Source organism: Biomphalaria glabrata, chromosome 8 (genome assembly GCF_947242115.1).
Source record: "Biomphalaria glabrata chromosome 8, xgBioGlab47.1, whole genome shotgun sequence".
NCBI classification, from domain to species: Eukaryota; Metazoa; Mollusca; class Gastropoda; family Planorbidae; genus Biomphalaria; species Biomphalaria glabrata.
Genome location: NC_074718.1, coordinates 28,263,442 through 28,282,549, shown reverse-complemented (window position 1 = coordinate 28,282,549; position 19,108 = coordinate 28,263,442).

The window sequence follows — 19,108 nt, the reverse complement described above, 5'->3', positions numbered from 1 at the left end:
CTAAACAGAGAGTGGCCCTGAACTAAACACTCAATAGACAGACAAAGTTCGTTATCTCAGGTTTTATTTAATAACCGAGTTTTGTTTCGTTATTTTTTTACTTTGTGATGTTAACATTTTTAGATGCATGTTTCTTACTAAATCTTCACAGATTTAACAATCTAAAAGTGAATGAGAGAAAAAAAAGAGATCACAAAGAGAAGCGATCAAGAGTGACACAGATTTATCGACCTGATTGAAACGAATGAAACAAAAATAAAAAAATATATATTAAAAAAAAAATGAAATGAATTTGAGTGCACTAGAAAAAATATAAATAAATAAATGTCTAAAACAGATGTAGAGCATTGAGTTTGGAATTAATAAATTGATACAATTTATAATATTTTTTTGTTTTTAGTGCAGTCAAAAAATGTGTGTTTAAAATAATATATTTTTATGTATTTCAATAATTAGGAAATTCAAAATTATCAAAGCAGTAATTTTGTAGACAATTTCATTTTATTGACCTTAAAATACTTTTTTTTTTCTCAATTTACTGTAATAGAAGTATTGCACACTTTTAAGTTAGAAATCCTCCATCTCCAGATAACATTCAAAGACTAGAACAAATCTCTATACAGATCAGTACGAAGTATCCACAAGACAGCATTAGTCAATCTTCTTTGAGACAAAATGAATGAAATGAAAACAAGAAAACCCTCACTTTTGTAAACCCCCCCCCAAATGTTTGACTTGGCTTCTGAAATATATTATACGGCATAGCATTTGTATCCCTCTATTCCTCACAACCTAGTTTACAAGAGAACTTCGTCTATGTCATTCCTATAGTGTACAAGTCTTTTATGCCCTGAGCATTGTTTATCATATTGACTGCGGTGATGTGCAAACCTCGGCCAGATGTCTAGTAACGCGATGCTTCTGCCTACGGTGAATACAGCCGCAGAAGCTTACTTCCATTACTGATGTAGCCCGCGAGATGTGTGCCTGGAATCTAGACCTATTTGGCCCGTAGGTCGAATAAGGTGGACACCACTGAATTAGAGAAATATGCAATTGTAAAACAAGCAATTTCTTTTTAAATTTTGAACAAAGCTGATAAAACGGAAAGAGCCGCACAACTACTGGCATACCTCTCAATTGTGCACAATTTATATACCTTTTTCTTAATCAAACGAAATTAAATAATGGCCACTAATAAATTAACTAAGTTGTAATTAAATTGAATCTTGCTTTGTCATTGATAATGAATAATTGAGCAAAGTTTCAACTTTATTAGAGAATATCAATTGAGATAAATAACGTTTTCAAGGTTTGTACCAGAAAGACAGGGAGCTCATTTAAGCTTCTGCACAAAATATCCATAGTTTAGGACAAACTCAAGAATGTCTATCATTCATCCAAACATGTAAAGGGCTGTATAGAACAGGAAATATTACAGATTTACTACAGATTGGCTTAGCTTACGAATATATGAACAAGTGTAGTTGTCTTCTTTTTTTTTTAAAGAATATCTGTGAACTATAAAATGAGAAAATATGATAATTTTCAAAGATTTCTTTCGGGATAACTCTTATTAACTTCTATTTAGATGACAGAATAAAAACTTTGAAATGCTTAGATTATCTCCACTTCGTCTGTTTACTTCATTTAGATTTCATTATCTATGCACAAAAGCAAAGTGTAAGATGCGTATCAGTTCGATCTCATTTGGAACACATTAAAGTTAAATGATATGTCATAGTTCCTTTTTTATTATTAAATCTCAACAAAGAAAATGTGTCTTTTAATAGATTGTACGTTTGTTATGATTAGTACATTCAATATATCTACTACATCTCTCTCTCTCTCTCTCTCTCTTGCTCTCTCTCTCATACGCACAACAGTATAAGTTCTATTTATATATTTATCAAACTTAGCGTCGAACCGTTTTCTCTTCACTTGGATTGATGCTTAACTATCTACGTTTACTAGCCTAAATCTGTTGAATAACCACAAATTTATTTAAAGAGTATAGATCTATATGCTATCGATTTATTGGTATGAAGAAAAGAGCCCAGCGAGTGATCATCTGTCTTTAATTTTTCTTGATTCCCTTTTTTAAACTCCTTTTTAACCCGGAATCTTTAAGAGGGCAGGCCAACTGAGGTGTACTGAACCATGAGGTTTTCTGAAAAATTACGGGGCGACAATTTATACTCCCAGACTAGTGGGTGAAATGAATGCTCATCTCCCCCCTTCCCCCGTTGTCAACCTGCACAGGCCCTTCTCCAAACATACAAGATCCAAGATATTCCAGTACAGGTCATGAGAGTGATTGACACATCCATGCCCGTAGATTGATAGCAGAGTATTCATTGCAGACGTGAAGGAAATTGGTGTGCTAGCTAAAAAGAAAGATGAGTGTGTAAATCTTGGAACATGACCTTAGGAAAGTTTTCTATGGCGTCTCTACTTGCTGGCCTCTTGCATCGCAAATAGATTGGTGTGAATTTTCTTGTGCAATGAGCTGTATTGTAAATATATATATTTTTTTGCACGAATCACAAAAGCTGTTTTTAAGCCTTTTTTACAAGAGAGTCTATACATTTTTCTCTTTTACCCTGAATACAAAGAGAGAAATACCAATAGGCGCAATGAAGCTAAGTCTTGAGAATAGTGAAGCATTGTCATTAAGGCCCAGTAACTGGTTAATTTGCTAATTGGTGTTTGAAAACAAGTGATTTGTGTTTGTAAATAATGTTGTGGACTTTTCCAGCATAACGCGGAACACATTCGTTATGTTTACATGATATTGATCTTATTTCAAAAATGACTAGAATCAACCAATTATTTTTTGTAAAGACAATTCTTCTTTTAAGAATATAATTTATTTTGGCAAAAGCGATTATTTTACAGTTAATAACTAATGGCCCTCTAACTAATGGACCTTTACATCATCCGCCCTATAAATCGCAAAGTCTGAAAGAGGAATTTTACTTTTCACTCTGCTAATAATTAAAGAATGATAAATTTAAAAAAAATGAAAATTTTTCCCCCATCCCAATGAATAAAAAATCCTAGTTAAGCGAATGTGTAGATTTACTCAGAGTACATACAGTCTATATACAGTCTACATACAGTCTACAGTCTAAATATAGTCTACAGTCTACATATAGTCTACAGTCTACATACAGTCTACATACAGTCTACATACAGTCTACATACAGTCTATATAAAGTCAACATACAGTCTACATACAGTCTACATACAGTCTACAGTCTACATACAGTCTACATACAGTCTACATACAGTCCACATACAGTCTACATACAGTCTACATACAGTCTACATACAGTCTACATACAGTCTACAGTCTACATACAGTCTACAGTCTACATACAGTCTACAGTCTACATACAGTCTACATAGAGTCTACAGTCTACATACAGTCTACAGTCTACATACAGTCTACATACAGTCTACAGTCTACATACAGTCTACATACAGTCTACATACAGTCTACATACAGTCTACATACAGTCTACAGTCTACATACAGTCTACAGTCTACATACAGTCTACATACAGTCTACATACAGTCTACAGTCTACATACAGTCTACATACAGTCTACAGTCTACATACAGTCTACAGTCTACATACAGTCTACATACAGTCTACATACAGTCTACATACAGTCTACATACAGTCTACAGTCTACATACAGTCTACAGTCTACATACAGTCTACATACAGTCTACATACAGTCTACAGTCTACATACAGTCTACAGTCTACATACAGTCTACATACAGTCTACATACAGTCTACATACAGTCTACATACAGTCTACAGTCTACATACAGTCTACAGTCTACATACAGTCTACATACAGTCTACATACAGTCTACATACAGTCTACAGTCTACATACAGTCTACAGTCTACATACAGTCTACATACAGTCTACATACAGTCTACATACAGTCTACAGTCTACATACAGTCTACATACAGTCTACATACAGTCTACATACAGTCTACATACAGTCTACAGTCTACATACAGTCTACAGTCTACATACAGTCTACATACAGTCTACATACAGTCTACAGTCTACATACAGTCTACATACAGTCTACATACAGTCTACAGTCTACATACAGTCTACATACAGTCTACATACAGTCTACATACAGTCTACAGTCTACATACAGTCTACATACAGTCTACAGTCTACATACAGTCTACATACAGTCTACATACAGTCTACAGTCTACATACAGTCTACATACAGTCTACAGTCTACATACAGTCTACATACAGTCTACATACAGTCTACATACAGTCTACAGTCTACATACAGTCTACATACAGTCTACATACAGTCTACAGTCTACATACAGTCTACATACAGTCTACATACAGTCTACATACAGTCTACAGTCTACATACAGTCTACATACAGTCTACATACAGTCTACAGTCTACATACAGTCTACAGTCTACATACAGTCTACATACAGTCTATATACAGTCTACATACAGTCTACAGTCTACATTCAGTCTACATACAGTCTACATACAGTCTACAGTCTACATACAGTCTACATACAGTCTACATACAGTCTATATACAGTCTACATACAGTCTACATACAGTCTACATACAGTCTACATACAGTCTATATACAGTCTACATACAGTCTACATACAGTCTACATACAGTCTACATACAGTCTATATACAGTCTACATACAGTCTACAGTCTACATACAGTCTACATACAGTCTACATACAGTCTATATACAGTCTACATACAGTCTACATACAGTCTACATACAGTCTATATACAGTCTACATACAGTCTACAGTCTACATACAGTCTACATACAGTCTACAGTCTACATACAGTCTACATACAGTCTACATACAGTCTACATACAGTCTATATACAGTCTACATACAGTCTACAGTCTACATACAGTCTACATACAGTCTACTTACAGTCTACATACAGTCTACATACAGTCTACATACAGTCTATATACAGTCTACATACAGTCTACATACAGTCTACATACAGTCTACATACAGTCTACATACAGTCTACAGTCTACATACAGTCTACATACAGTCTACATACAGTCTATATACAGTCTACATACAGTCTACATACAGTCTACATACAGTCTACAGTCTACATACAGTCTACATACAGTCTACATACAGTCTACATACAGTCGACATACAGTCTATATACAGTCTACAGTCTACATACAGTCTATATACAGTCTACATACAGTCTACAGTCTACATACAGTCTACATACAGTCTACATACAGTCTACATACAGTCTACATACAGTCTACAGTCTACATACAGTCTACATACAGTCTACATACAGTCTATATACAGTCTACATACAGTCTACATACAGTCTACATACAGTCTACAGTCTACATACAGTCTACATACAGTCTATATACAGTCTACATACAGTCTACATACAGTCTACATACAGTCGACATACAGTCTATATACAGTCTACAGTCTACATACAGTCTATATACAGTCTACATACAGTCTACAGTCTACATACAGTCTACATACAGTCTACATACAGTCTACATACAGTCTACATACAGTCTACAGTCTACATACAGTCTACATACAGTCTACAGTCTACATACAGTCTACATACAGTCTACATACAGTCTACATACAGTCTACAGTCTATATACAGTCTACAGTCTACATACAGTCTATATACAGTCTACATACAGTCTACAGTCTACATACAGTCTACATACAGTCTACATACAGTCTATATACAGTCTACATACAGTCTACAGTCTACATACAGTCTATATACAGTCTACATACAGTCTACATACAGTCTACATACAGTCTACAGTCTACATACAGTCTATATACAGTCTACATACAGTCTACATACAGTCTACATACAGTCTATATACAGTCTACATACAGTCTACAGTCTACATACAGTCTATATACAGTCTACATACAGTCTACATACAGTCTACATACAGTCTACATACAGTCTACATACAGTCTACATACAGTCTATATACAGTCTACATACAGTCTATATACAGTCTATATACAGTCGACATACAGTCTATATACAGTCTATATACAGTCTACATACAGTCTACATACAGTCTACAGTCTACATACAGTCTACATACAGTCTACATACAGTCTATATACAGTCTATATACAGTCTATATACAGCCTACATACAGTCTACATACAGTCTACAGTCTACATACAGTCTACAGTCTACATACAGTCTACATACAGTCTACATACAGTCTACATACAGTCTATATACAGTCTATATACAGTCTATATACAGTCGACATACAGTCTATATACAGTCTATATAAAGTCTACATACAGTCTACATACAGTCTACAGTCTACATACAGTCTACATACAGTCTACATACAGTCTATATACAGTCTACATACAGTCTATATACAGTCTATATACAGTCTACATACAGTCTACATACAGTCTACAGTCTACATACAGTCTACATACAGTCTACATACAGTCTATATACAGTCTACATACAGTCTATATACAGTCTATATACAGTCTACATACAGTCTACATACAGTCTACAGTCTACATACAGTCTACATACAGTCTACATACAGTCTATATACAGTCTACATACAGTCTACAGTCTACATACAGTCTATATACAGTCTACATACAGTCTACATACAGTCTACATACAGTCTACAGTCTACATACAGTCTATATACAGTCTACATACAGTCTACATACAGTCTATATACAGTCTACATACAGTCTACATACAGTCTACATACAGTCTACATACAGTCTACATACAGTCTATATACAGTCTACATACAGTCTATATACAGTCTATATACAGTCGACATACAGTCTATATACAGTCTATATACAGTCTACATACAGTCTACATACAGTCTACAGTCTACATACAGTCTACATACAGTCTACATACAGTCTATATACAGTCTATATACAGTCTATATACAGTCTATATACAGCCTACATACAGTCTACATACAGTCTACAGTCTACATACAGTCTACATACAGTCTACAGTCTACATACAGTCTACATACAGTCTACATACAGTCTACATACAGTCTATATACAGTCTACATACAGTCTATATACAGTCTATATACAGTCGACATACAGTCTATATACAGTCTATATAAAGTCTACATACAGTCTACATACAGTCTACAGTCTACATACAGTCTACATACAGTCTACATACAGTCTATATACAGTCTACATACAGTCTATATACAGTCTATATACAGTCTACATACAGTCTACATACAGTCTACAGTCTACATACAGTCTACATACAGTCTACATACAGTCTATATACAGTCTACATACAGTCTATATACAGTCTATATACAGTCTACATACAGTCTACATACAGTCTACAGTCTACATACAGTCTACATACAGTCTATATACAGTCTACATACAGTCTATATACAGTCTACATACAGTCTATATACAGTCTATATACAGTCTACATACAGTCTACAGTCTACATACAGTCTACATACAGTCTACATACAGTCTATATACAGTCTACATACAGTCTATATACAGTCTATATACAGTCTACATACAGTCTATATACAGTCTACATACAGTCTACATACAGTCTACATACAGTCTACAGTCTACATACAGTCTACATACAGTCTACATACAGTCTATATACAGTCTACATACAGTCTATATACAGTCTATATACAGTCTACATACAGTCTACATACAGTCTACAGTCTACATACAGTCTACATACAGTCTACATACAGTCTATATACAGTCTACATACAGTCTATATACAGTCTATATACAGTCTACATACAGTCTACATACAGTCTACAGTCTACATACAGTCTACATACAGTCTACATACAGTCTATATACAGTCTACATACAGTCTATATACAGTCTATATACAGTCTACATACAGTCTACATACAGTCTACAGTCTACATACAGTCTACATACAGTCTACAGTCTACATACAGTCTACATACAGTCTATATACAGTCTATATACAGTCTATATACAGTCTATATACAGTCTACATACAGTCTATATACAGTCTACATACAGTCTATATACAGTCTATATACAGTCTATATACAGTCTATATACAGTCTACATACAGTCTATATACAGTCTATATACAGTCTACATACAGTCTACATACAGTCTACAGTCTACATACAGTCTACATACAGTCTATATACAGTCTATATACAGTCTATGTACAGTCGACATGCGAAACCACGTTTACGTGTATACAAGACTTTTTGTGAACTTTTTCACCACTGCAGAATCAGTTCAAAGGTATACAAGACTTTTTGTGAACTCTTTCACCACTGCAGAATCAGTTCAAAGGTATACAAGACTTTTTGTGAACTTTCTCACCACTGCAGAATCAGTTCAAAGGTATACGAGACTTTTTGTGAACTTTTTCACCACTGCAGAATCATTTCAAAGGTATAGAAGACTTTTTGTGAACTTTCTCACCACTGCAGAATCAGTTCAAAGGTATACAAGACAGTCTATATACAGTCTATATACAGTCTACATACAGTCTATATACAGTCTACATACAGTCTATATACAGTCTATATACAGTCTATATACAGTCTATATACAGTCTACATACAGTCTATATACAGTCTATATACAGTCTACATACAGTCTACATACAGTCTACAGTCTACATACAGTCTACATACAGTCTATATACAGTCTATATACAGTCTATGTACAGTCGACATGCGAAACCACGTTTACGTGTCTCTTCAGGATAACAATTTTAACGACCAAATTTAATTTTCGATAATATTATTTTAAAATATTGTAATGGTTGAACTAGAGTTTTCTCAGTGTGGGCAATTAGCTAGTAATTTTTATTCCAACAACTGTCAAATTTCTAAGAAAATCCGTGTTCAGGTTTTCCACCCAGTTCCCATGAATTTGCAATCTGAAAAGAGGAATTGTAAAAATCTTGTTTATGTACGCAGTTTACGAACCCCATCTGCACCTTTCCTTGTTTATTAAAAATGTTTATTGTCCGAAAACTTTTTATACCGGTAAATAAAAATTCTAGAAGTATGCTTCTACTAGCCCTTAAAAAAACTGAATGGAGTGAGATACAGCTATAATTCACTAAAGAAGCATAAAAATCTGCTCAACAAAGTAGACCTCTGTCAACACTTTCTCACAGCCTAAGTGAGCGCCATTGTTTTGACACGTTTTGCTAAAAAAAAATATACGTAAAAAAAAAATTAAAATACCCAAAAAAAAGAGAATACAAATTTTTTTTACAAATCTATAAATGATGCGGCTAAAAAGAATGTTTGTTCTACATATAGTTTTTTTTTTTTTAAACTCACCAAATTGTAGTATTAAATAAAAGTTATTGAAACTCTCCTTGTTGTATATGTCATCTTGGCCCCTATGTATGTGACAGACAAATTGAAATTGTGCACTCGATTTCCAAAGAGTGCATTAAAAATTGCGTATAAAATGATAAGAATTACTCAAAAGGTTTTAAGAATTTTGAAAAAAAAAAGTTTTTTTTACATTCTATTTAGCGGTTGATAGCAACTGTTATTTTTTCGGCTTTAATAACATTAAATTATTTTGTTGAATGGTAAAATTATTGAGAGAGAGAGAGAGAGAGAGAGAGAAAGAGAGAGAGAAGATAACTTTCAGACATTTATGTTTTCCCTAATCAAATTACATGAACCAAGGCATTGCTCGCCATTCTCGAAGATTTCAGACAAGTGGAAGCACAAGAGCCCATCGCCGTTAATTAGTGTGTCAACATGCACACAATCTTGGACAACCAAATACAATAGTACAACTTGTTAATTTAGCAACATATATGCAAGAGAAGCTTTGTGTTAACTTAATGTGCAGCTTCATTATTTCATTCTTATTTTGTGTGACTCTCTCTGACTCTCTCTCTGACTCTCTCTCTCTTTCTCTCTCTCTTTCTCACTCTCTCTCTCTCCCACTCTCTGACTCTCTCTCACTCTCTCTCTCTCACTCTCACTCTCTTTCTCACCCTCTCTCTCTCACTCTTTCTTTCTCTCTCTCTCACTCTCTCTCTCTCTCACTCTCTGACTCTCTCTGACTCTCTCTCTCTCCCTCTCTCCCTCCCTCTCTCTCTGTGCACTTTATCTCTCTCGCCCGTCATTCACTTTCCATTTCCCCACTTTTGCCATTTTTTCCCCCAATGCTATTCGTTTGATTTTCATCACTGATCGATAGAACTGGACTGGGGGGGGGGGGGAGAGAAGATGAAAATGAGGGTGAGAGAGAGAATGAGAGAGAGAAGAGAGAGAGAATGAGGAAGGAGGGTAAAATAGAAGAAAGAAGTGATCGTAGAAGTCAACAAATGGTCAGTGACAGAAAAAAAGGGAAGTATATCCTAAAGAATCTGGTTAGGCACGTGCTGGTGGTAAGTATTATGACCACTACTTAGAACCGGAGAACTGAAATAAGACTGAAAGGGGTGAGGGAGGTGGTCCTCGTGTTAAAATCTCTTCTCTATATGTTACATATTTCTGTCTTGGCTTAGTCAAACAAGCCCACTATCTCTGAAAGATACGATTGGGATGAAACGTAAGCTGACCGTGTGGGGTGTAGCTGGTGTTGCTACTTCTATGAACCATGTGCAGACCTGGGGGGTATTCCAGTGTATTGGAGATTTTCAGGGTCAACTAAACAATGTCGAGGGAGCCATCTTGAACTTCACGTTTACCAAGTAAATAAAAAAAAAAATAAGGTTACAAAGACAGTTTGCGTTGAAACACAAACTCGAAATCGGCCCCCGAAGTGGTCCACCCAGGCAGGTAAAAAGACAGGTTTCAATATTTTCAGAAAGAATATCAGAATGAAATGCTATCAAAGGCAAAAAAAAAAAAGATTTTTTTTACAAAAAATCTAAAACCGTTTTCGTAAATGTGTTATAAGTATGGTAAATTGTTTTATCTCCCTTATTAAATAGCCTACTGTGTTTGTTACTATTAATAGTGAATAGTTGTAAAATGGTGTATTTTTATGAAAAAAAATGCTTGCATAGTTTATTTTAAAAATTAAAATTTTCACTTTCAGAAAAGAAAAAAGTAGCCGTTGCATCAGAACTTTGAAAGGTTTCAAATATCATGATGTCGGATATTCAATATCTTTTCTAGTTTACTAGATCTAAACGAGACGGACGGACCGTCAAACGTTCCACACAAAACTAAAAGCGTCTTTTCCCCTTTCGGGGGCCGTTAAAAATTGAACTATAATTTTAACACTCTCTGAATGTTTGGAAGTTGATCTTCTTAGCAACTCTTTTTATTTCCACTAGTTAATAGCCCATTTGTTTCTGTTCAATTCAAAATTCTTGAGAGTGAAAGCCTGATGCCTCCTCCTTATTGAGAATATTGTGTGCTACCAACAGAAGAAATTGATTCCGCAGAGCTAAAAAGTGAATAGAAATTATCTCATATGTTTTTAGAAACGCTTCTTTTATTGTGTACTCCTGATACACAGAAAAGCTTTGCTATTTAATAGTATTTTCACCATGTAGGAGAATCTCCCATAGGAATATAAACAATCTATTTAATCTATGCTATAATAACTGAGCGTGACAGATGACAAGTTTGTGTGAATGATTCAGGACTGGAGACAGAACGACCATCGCTCAGGGTTACCGGAAACAATAAAAAGATACGACTACACATTAAATTTGTCCTAATGATAGGTGTAATTAATAACTCCGCAGCTTAGTGACTTACACAGATACACACAGACAAACTGCTCACAGAAAGACACACAATATAGCAAACACAAATACACATACAACCATAACTAGACAAATAAACAGATAGCATAATCGATATACACTTATTTTCAATTATTTCAACGTTTCTATCTATCTATCTATCTATCTATCTATCTATCTATCTATCTATCTATCTATCTATCTATCTATCTATCTATCTATCTATCTATCTATCTATCTATAAATAAATAAATAAATAAATATAAATAAATATAAAAATATAAATAAATATTTATTTATTTATTTAAAGAAATAAACAGCAGATCTCATCAGCCTGACTTCAACACGGTTTGTACTTATTCCAAAAAAAAAAAAAGCATACAGCTTACTTTCATACTTGTATCCACCCTCTGGGCGCTGGAAAAACAACTCGTCCTCCATTCCCCCTCTCACAGCCTTGCCACACACGCGGACTTACATCGCCTTCCAGTGGCCATTTAATCGGATCCAAGAATATTGACATAGATGTCATCCAGTCAGCTAGCCAGCGGTCAGTAAGGTCTAAGACGTAGCCTTTGAAACATGAAGCTGATTCGTTACGGGACATTTCGAAATTCTAAGATGATAAGAAGTAATGGAAAGACAATGACACACACTGCCTCACTCACACAAGCTCACACATACTCCTACCTACTGACACACATACTCCTACTTACTGACACACATACTCCTACTTACTGACACACATACTCCTACCTACTGACACACATACTCCTACCTACTGACACACATACTCCTACCTACTGACACACATATTCCTACCTACTGACACAAATGTAGGATCTCTCTGGTATATATTTACCATCATACTTTAATATCAAAACGTTCACAATATAATACTAAATCAACAGAAAATCATAACCAGTAAATGGTATGTATCATAAAAATACAATCAATATTTTATATTCAATATGAAGAAAAGTATCTTATATAATTTGTAGAAATCCATAATTAGTTTTCTTTGAAATTAAATTTTCTTCTCATACATTTGAACAAACAAGGTTACAAAGACAGTTTGTGTGGAAACACAAACTTAAAATCGGCCCCCGAAGTGGTCCAGGCAGGTAAAAAGGCAGGTCTCAATATTTTCAGAAAGAACATTAGAATGAATTTCTATCAAAGACAAATGACAGAGAAGAAGGAGAAAGAAGGTTGACAGATTTTGGTTGGTGCCCCAACGGTCCAGCAGACCAAAGGATAGGTGAAAGTGAATGTGAAGTTGGATTTGAACCTGGCCTAACTGATGTCTTATAATGAATATCTAATTGTTTAGTAAAGAGTCAATCTCTTATTCAAATTCTCAAGAAAACATTTCCGTAGAAATACATTTCGGAACTGAACAACAAGCAGCTGAGTTATAGCCTGCTCAAGGAATCCAATGGTGGGCCAAGAGTGGTATTTGCTAGTAATATGCTAGTTATGTGCTAGTAATGTGCTAGTAATGTGCTGTAATGTGCTAGCTAGACTATGCTGCGTTGTTTTACCACGGCCCGTGACACATTCCTTCTTGTCAACATCAGTTCACCATCTGGTTGCATGAGCAACATTGAGCTGTTATTTCCTTTTTGTTTAAGAATGTATCGATCATGTGATTTCTTTTCTTTCTAGTTAGCATATTTAATTTCCCCCTCTCTCTCTGTCTCACACACTCTCTCATTCCCTCTCTCTCTCTCTCTTTCTCTTTTTATTGCACCTTGTTTTCCACCGGATTATCTGAAGAAAAAATGTAAAGAAAAAAAATTAAGGATATCCCATGGGGAATAGCTGCTTTTAATCTGATTTAAGAGTCTTTCTATTTTTCTTTCCGTTTCTTTCTCTCATGATTAAAACAAGACTCCAAGTTTTCATAATATGTTCATCACCAAACGAACTTTTCGAAAACCCAGACATTGCACATTGTAATTTTAATCATTTTTTTAAACATTATCTACAAAAAACAACAACAAAAAACATAACATTAATGTTCAATGAACGAAAAAGCGCATCATCTTTGAATTAACAGTCAATCTCAATAGGCCTTAATAACAATTGTGCTGTCTGGCCGTGTGGTATGCTCTTCGAAATGTCGTAACGATAGGTCGGAGTTTGAACCTTAACCGCTTCTATCCGATGCTGTCCTACAGGATGTCTGGACTAGGACGTAATAATCACTTCCGAAGGAACGTCCGACACGTAGACTACAGACAAATAATCAACCGTCTTGGGGATTTTCATTCATGACGGAAGAAATATAAATAGTATTTTGGTGTATCCGGTGTAGAAAATAAAGGCAGTGTTGACGGGCTTTCAAAGGTATACAAGACTTTTTGTGAACTTTTTCACCACTGCAGAATCAGTTCAAAGGTATACAAGACTTTTTGAGAACTTTTTCACCACTACAGAATCAGTTCAAAGGTATACAAGACTTATTGTGAACTCTTTCACCACTGCAGAATCAGTTCAAAGGTATACAAGACTTTTTGTGAACTCTTTCACCACTGCAGAATCAGTTCAAAGGTATACAAGACTTTTTGTGAACTCTTTCACCACTGCAGAATCAGTTCAAAGGTATACAAGACTTTTTGTGAACTTTTTCACCACTGCAGAATCAGTTCAAAGGTATACAAGACTTTTTGTGAACTCTTTCACCACTGCAGAATCAGTTCAAAGGTATACAAGACTTTTTGTGAACTTTTTCACCACTGCAGAATCAGTTCAAAGGTATACAAGACTTTTTGTGAACTCTTTCACCACTGCAGAATCAGTTCAAAGGTATACAAGACTTTTTGTGAACTTTTTCACCACTGCAGAATCATTTCAAAGGTATACAAGACTTTTTGAGAACTTTTTCACCACTGCAGAATCAGTTCAAAGGTATACAAGACTTTTTGTGAACTTTTTCACCACTGCAGAATCAGTTCAAAGGTATACAAGACTTTTTGTGAACTCTTTCACCACTGCAGAATCAGTTCAAAGGTATACAAGACTTTTTGTGAACTTTTTCACCACTGCAGAATCAGTTCAAAGGTATACAAGACTTTTTGTGAACTCTTTCACCACTGCAGAATCAGTTCAAAGGTATACAAGACTTTTTGTGAACTTTTTCACCACTGCAGAATCAGTTCAAAGGTATACAAGACTTTTTGTGAACTCTTTCACCACTGCAGAATCAGTTCAAAGGTATACAAGACTTTTTGTGAACTTTTTCACCACTGCAGAATCATTTCAAAGGTATACAAGACTTTTTGAGAACTTTTTCACCACTGCAGAATCAGTTCAAAGGTATACAAGACTTTTTGTGAACTTTTTCACCACTGCAGAATCAGTTCAAAGGTATACAAGACTTTTTGTGAACTCTTTCACCACTGCAGAATCAGTTCAAAGGTATACAAGACTTTTTGTGAACTTTCTCACCACTGCAGAATCAGTTCAAAGGTATACAAGACTTTTTGTGAACTTTTTCACCACTGCAGAATCAGTTCAAAGGTATACAAGACTTTTTGTGAACTCTTTCACCACTGCAGAATCAGTTCAAAGGTATACAAGACTTTTTGTGAACTTTCTCACCACTGCAGAATCAGTTCAAAGGTATACGAGACTTTTTGTGAACTTTTTCACCACTGCAGAATCATTTCAAAGGTATAGAAGACTTTTTGTGAACTTTCTCACCACTGCAGAATCAGTTCAAAGGTATACAAGACTTTTTGTGAACTTTTTCACCACTGCAGAATCAGTTCAAAGGTATACAAGACTTTTTGTGAACTCTTTCACCACTGCAGAATCAGTTCAAAGGTATACAAGACTTTTTGTGAACTCTTTCACCACTGCAGAATCAGTTCAAAGGTATACAAGACTTTTTGTGAACTTTTTCACCACTGCAGAATCAGTTCAAAGGTATACGAGACTTTTTGTGAACTTTTTCACCACTGCAGAATCAGTTCAAAGGTATACAAGACTTTTTGTGAACTTTTTCACCACTGCAGAATCAGTTCAAAGGTATACAAGACTTTTTGTGAACTCTTTCACCACTGCAGAATCAGTTCAAAGGTATACAAGACTTTTTGTGAACTTTCTCACCACTGCAGAATCAGTTCAAAGGTATACGAGACTTTTGAGAACTTTTTCACCACTGCAGAATCAGTTCAAAGGTATACAAGACTTTTTGTGAACTTTTTCACCACTGCAGAATCAGTTCAAAGGTATACGAGACTTTTTGTGAACTTTCTCACCACTGCAGAATCAGTTCAAAGGTATACAAGACTTTTTGTGAACTTTTTCACCACTGCAGAATCAGTTCAAAGGTATACAAGACTTTTTGTGAACTTTTTCACTACTGCAGAATCATTTCAAAGGTATACAAGACTTTTGAGAACTTTTTTACCCCTGCAGAATCAGTTCAAAGGTATACAAGACTTTTGAAAACTTTTTCACCCCTGCAGAATCATTTCAAAGGTATACAAGACTTTTTGTGAACTTTTTCACTACTGCAGAATCATTTCAAAGGTATACAAGACTTTTGAGAACTTTTTTACCCCTGCAGAATCAGTTCAAAGGTATACAAGACTTTTTGTGAACTCTTTCACCACTGCAGAATCAGTTCAAAGGTATACAAGACTTTTTGTGAACTTTTTCACCACTGCAGAATCAAACTTTAGAAGCTCTTCTGTTTGTAGCGCAAAATAATTTTACTCTGGAGGAAACATTACACGTTCACTCTATGACTTCAAACTTGTTTGATAAGAATTGTGCAACGAATTCAAAGAGATAAAGGAGAGTTGATACGAATATTTACTGCCTCGCATTAAGATATTGCTAAAATTATATCCAAACTAGCAGTAGACACCAGCTACGCCTGTTGATTTGTTCCCAGGCGTTATAGAGTGTTTATTATGGCCGGAACACTCACTTCTTTTTTTTTTTGAATTGTAATAAGCGAGCCACATTTTAACGAGCAAGCTAACTTACTGTTTTAGCGCGTGTATCTGTTACAATGAAACTTCTCTCATTCTCCTTCTCTCCAAGTTAGGATGTAGGAGAAATAACGTACAAACGTTTGACCAGACAGACAGACAGACAGAGTGACATTATATAAGCTCTGTACAAATTAATGTGTGCCACAAGCCAAAGAAATCACAAGTTAGATTTTCCAGTGCTACAAAGCTCACAAATATTTTCGAATATTAACACTTTTTTTTCTCTGTACGCCGGATACACCACATAAACGAGATATTTATAAGTATCCTCCATAAGTGAATTTTCCCAATAGTCATATTATTTATTTCGATGCTTCATGACACACGTCAGCTATGTCTACTGGTTCAACGAGAACTCATCGAGGTTTTTTTTTTATATATAAATATTCTTTTTGATATTGTTTTATCCTTTTGCTTTCCTTAATATGTCATTCAAGCGAAAAAAAAAAGTGTCAAATTTTCTGTGGCTTAATGCCCTGTGACTGGCGTATAAGACATCCCTCAAGCTAGGCATTTTTTGTTGGTCTGATTTCCCACTTTTCAACATTTTTACCAGCAAAGAATCACACGGTCTGTTCAGACTCAATTTGTAAAGTGGTGGTTCTCTGCGCTAACTGGTATGGCTAATATAAAGATTCTTCTTAAATGCACTACACTAGATATTTAGATGCTGAACAAAAAAAAAAAAAAGGCAGGCTACACCTTGTACAAATTATTACGTGACGCCGTTCGTGGTTGTAGTAGGTTAGTAGAGTATGACTTTGAAAGGCGCCACTTGGGTGTTTGACCTCTCTGTTTAGCGGGCGTGGTGGGGGGTGGGGGAGACACTGTGTGAAGCGCATTTACTGAAGAATCAATCTCTTAAAGTTGTCTACTTTAACACTCTACAATGGCACTTGATGTGGTTTTCAGCATGCTTGCCTTGCTCTAAGACTAGAAATAGTGCTTTGTCCACATCTAGATTATTGTAGCCATTCGCCATTAATTCCATATTGTGCGTGTGTTTTTTTTTTTATTACTCTTGCTTTTACTTAAGAAAAGTTTTAGGAATAATTTTTAACTTCACAGTAAAGGAATAGAAAATTATGCTGGAGTTTGTTTGCTAGGGAGCACTACTGCACACATGGCCACCATTGTATAGAGGACGGTGAAACAGTGAATCACGTTCTGCTTGATAGAAGACAATAAGATGAGAGAGGAAGAACAGGTCCATGTTCTAGAAGGGTTTACTCTTGTACTGGTGATATACAATTGATGGCCCTATTTCTTTCCTGTGCTCTAAGGGAGTAAATCTCAGAATGTTATTCGTTACTAAAGAGGTTTGTGATAACGGACTTCTTGCTTTGACTTGCTTTTCATAATTTTTCCGGGATTCTAAGGAGGGATGAAGTCCACTGAATGGTCTGACCATTCTCTTTTTAGTTCAGTAGAGTATTAGATAAAAATGTGTTTACTCTACCAACATTGAACCTGAATTGTAATTGATAGAAAGCCAATGGCCATGGACCTAATAGCATCAGACGATAAGAAACGAATTGCACATAATACATGACTTTGACCCAAGCCCCTTTTTTTTTAAATTTACTTCTCAAACTAATGACTTACGATTTTTATAGTCACAAATCTGTTCAGTCAGGGATAGTTCAATGCTTAATAGATCGCTGGTGTCGGTTGATTGGGTGAAATCAGTTACGTGTAGGCTACATCAGATGTTTGGCATATTCTTCTCCTGCCTACTACATTATGCTTACAACGACATCTACGAAGGTGAATTTCTCCATACAAGATCGTCTGAAAAACTAGACTGCGGGCAGAAACCAAGGTTAGGTAGATACTTATCAGGGAACTCCTGTATGATGATGAAGCAGCTAGTGTGTCTGACTCTGATACTCGGTTTCAGTCCCTGGTTGAAAAAATAACTGCTGCTTGCCAGAAGTTCGGCTTAAATGTCAAGTCAAAGCAAGACTAAGATACTATTTCAGAACACAAATACTGCACCTCACGTCATCATTAATGGCCAAACACTAGAAATTGTTGACCATTTTTGCTATCTTGGCTCAACTGGATAAAGACATTAACAACAGGATAGCCAAAGCAATGGGCACCATGTCATGGCTGCAGAAAAGAGTGTGGGACAAAATCTAGCTAACTAACAATACTAAAGCTTTAGTTTACCGAACATGTGTGATGAGCACTTTACTAAACGGAAACATGGTCAACCCAATCATTGAAGGAAAAAAAGCTAAATGTC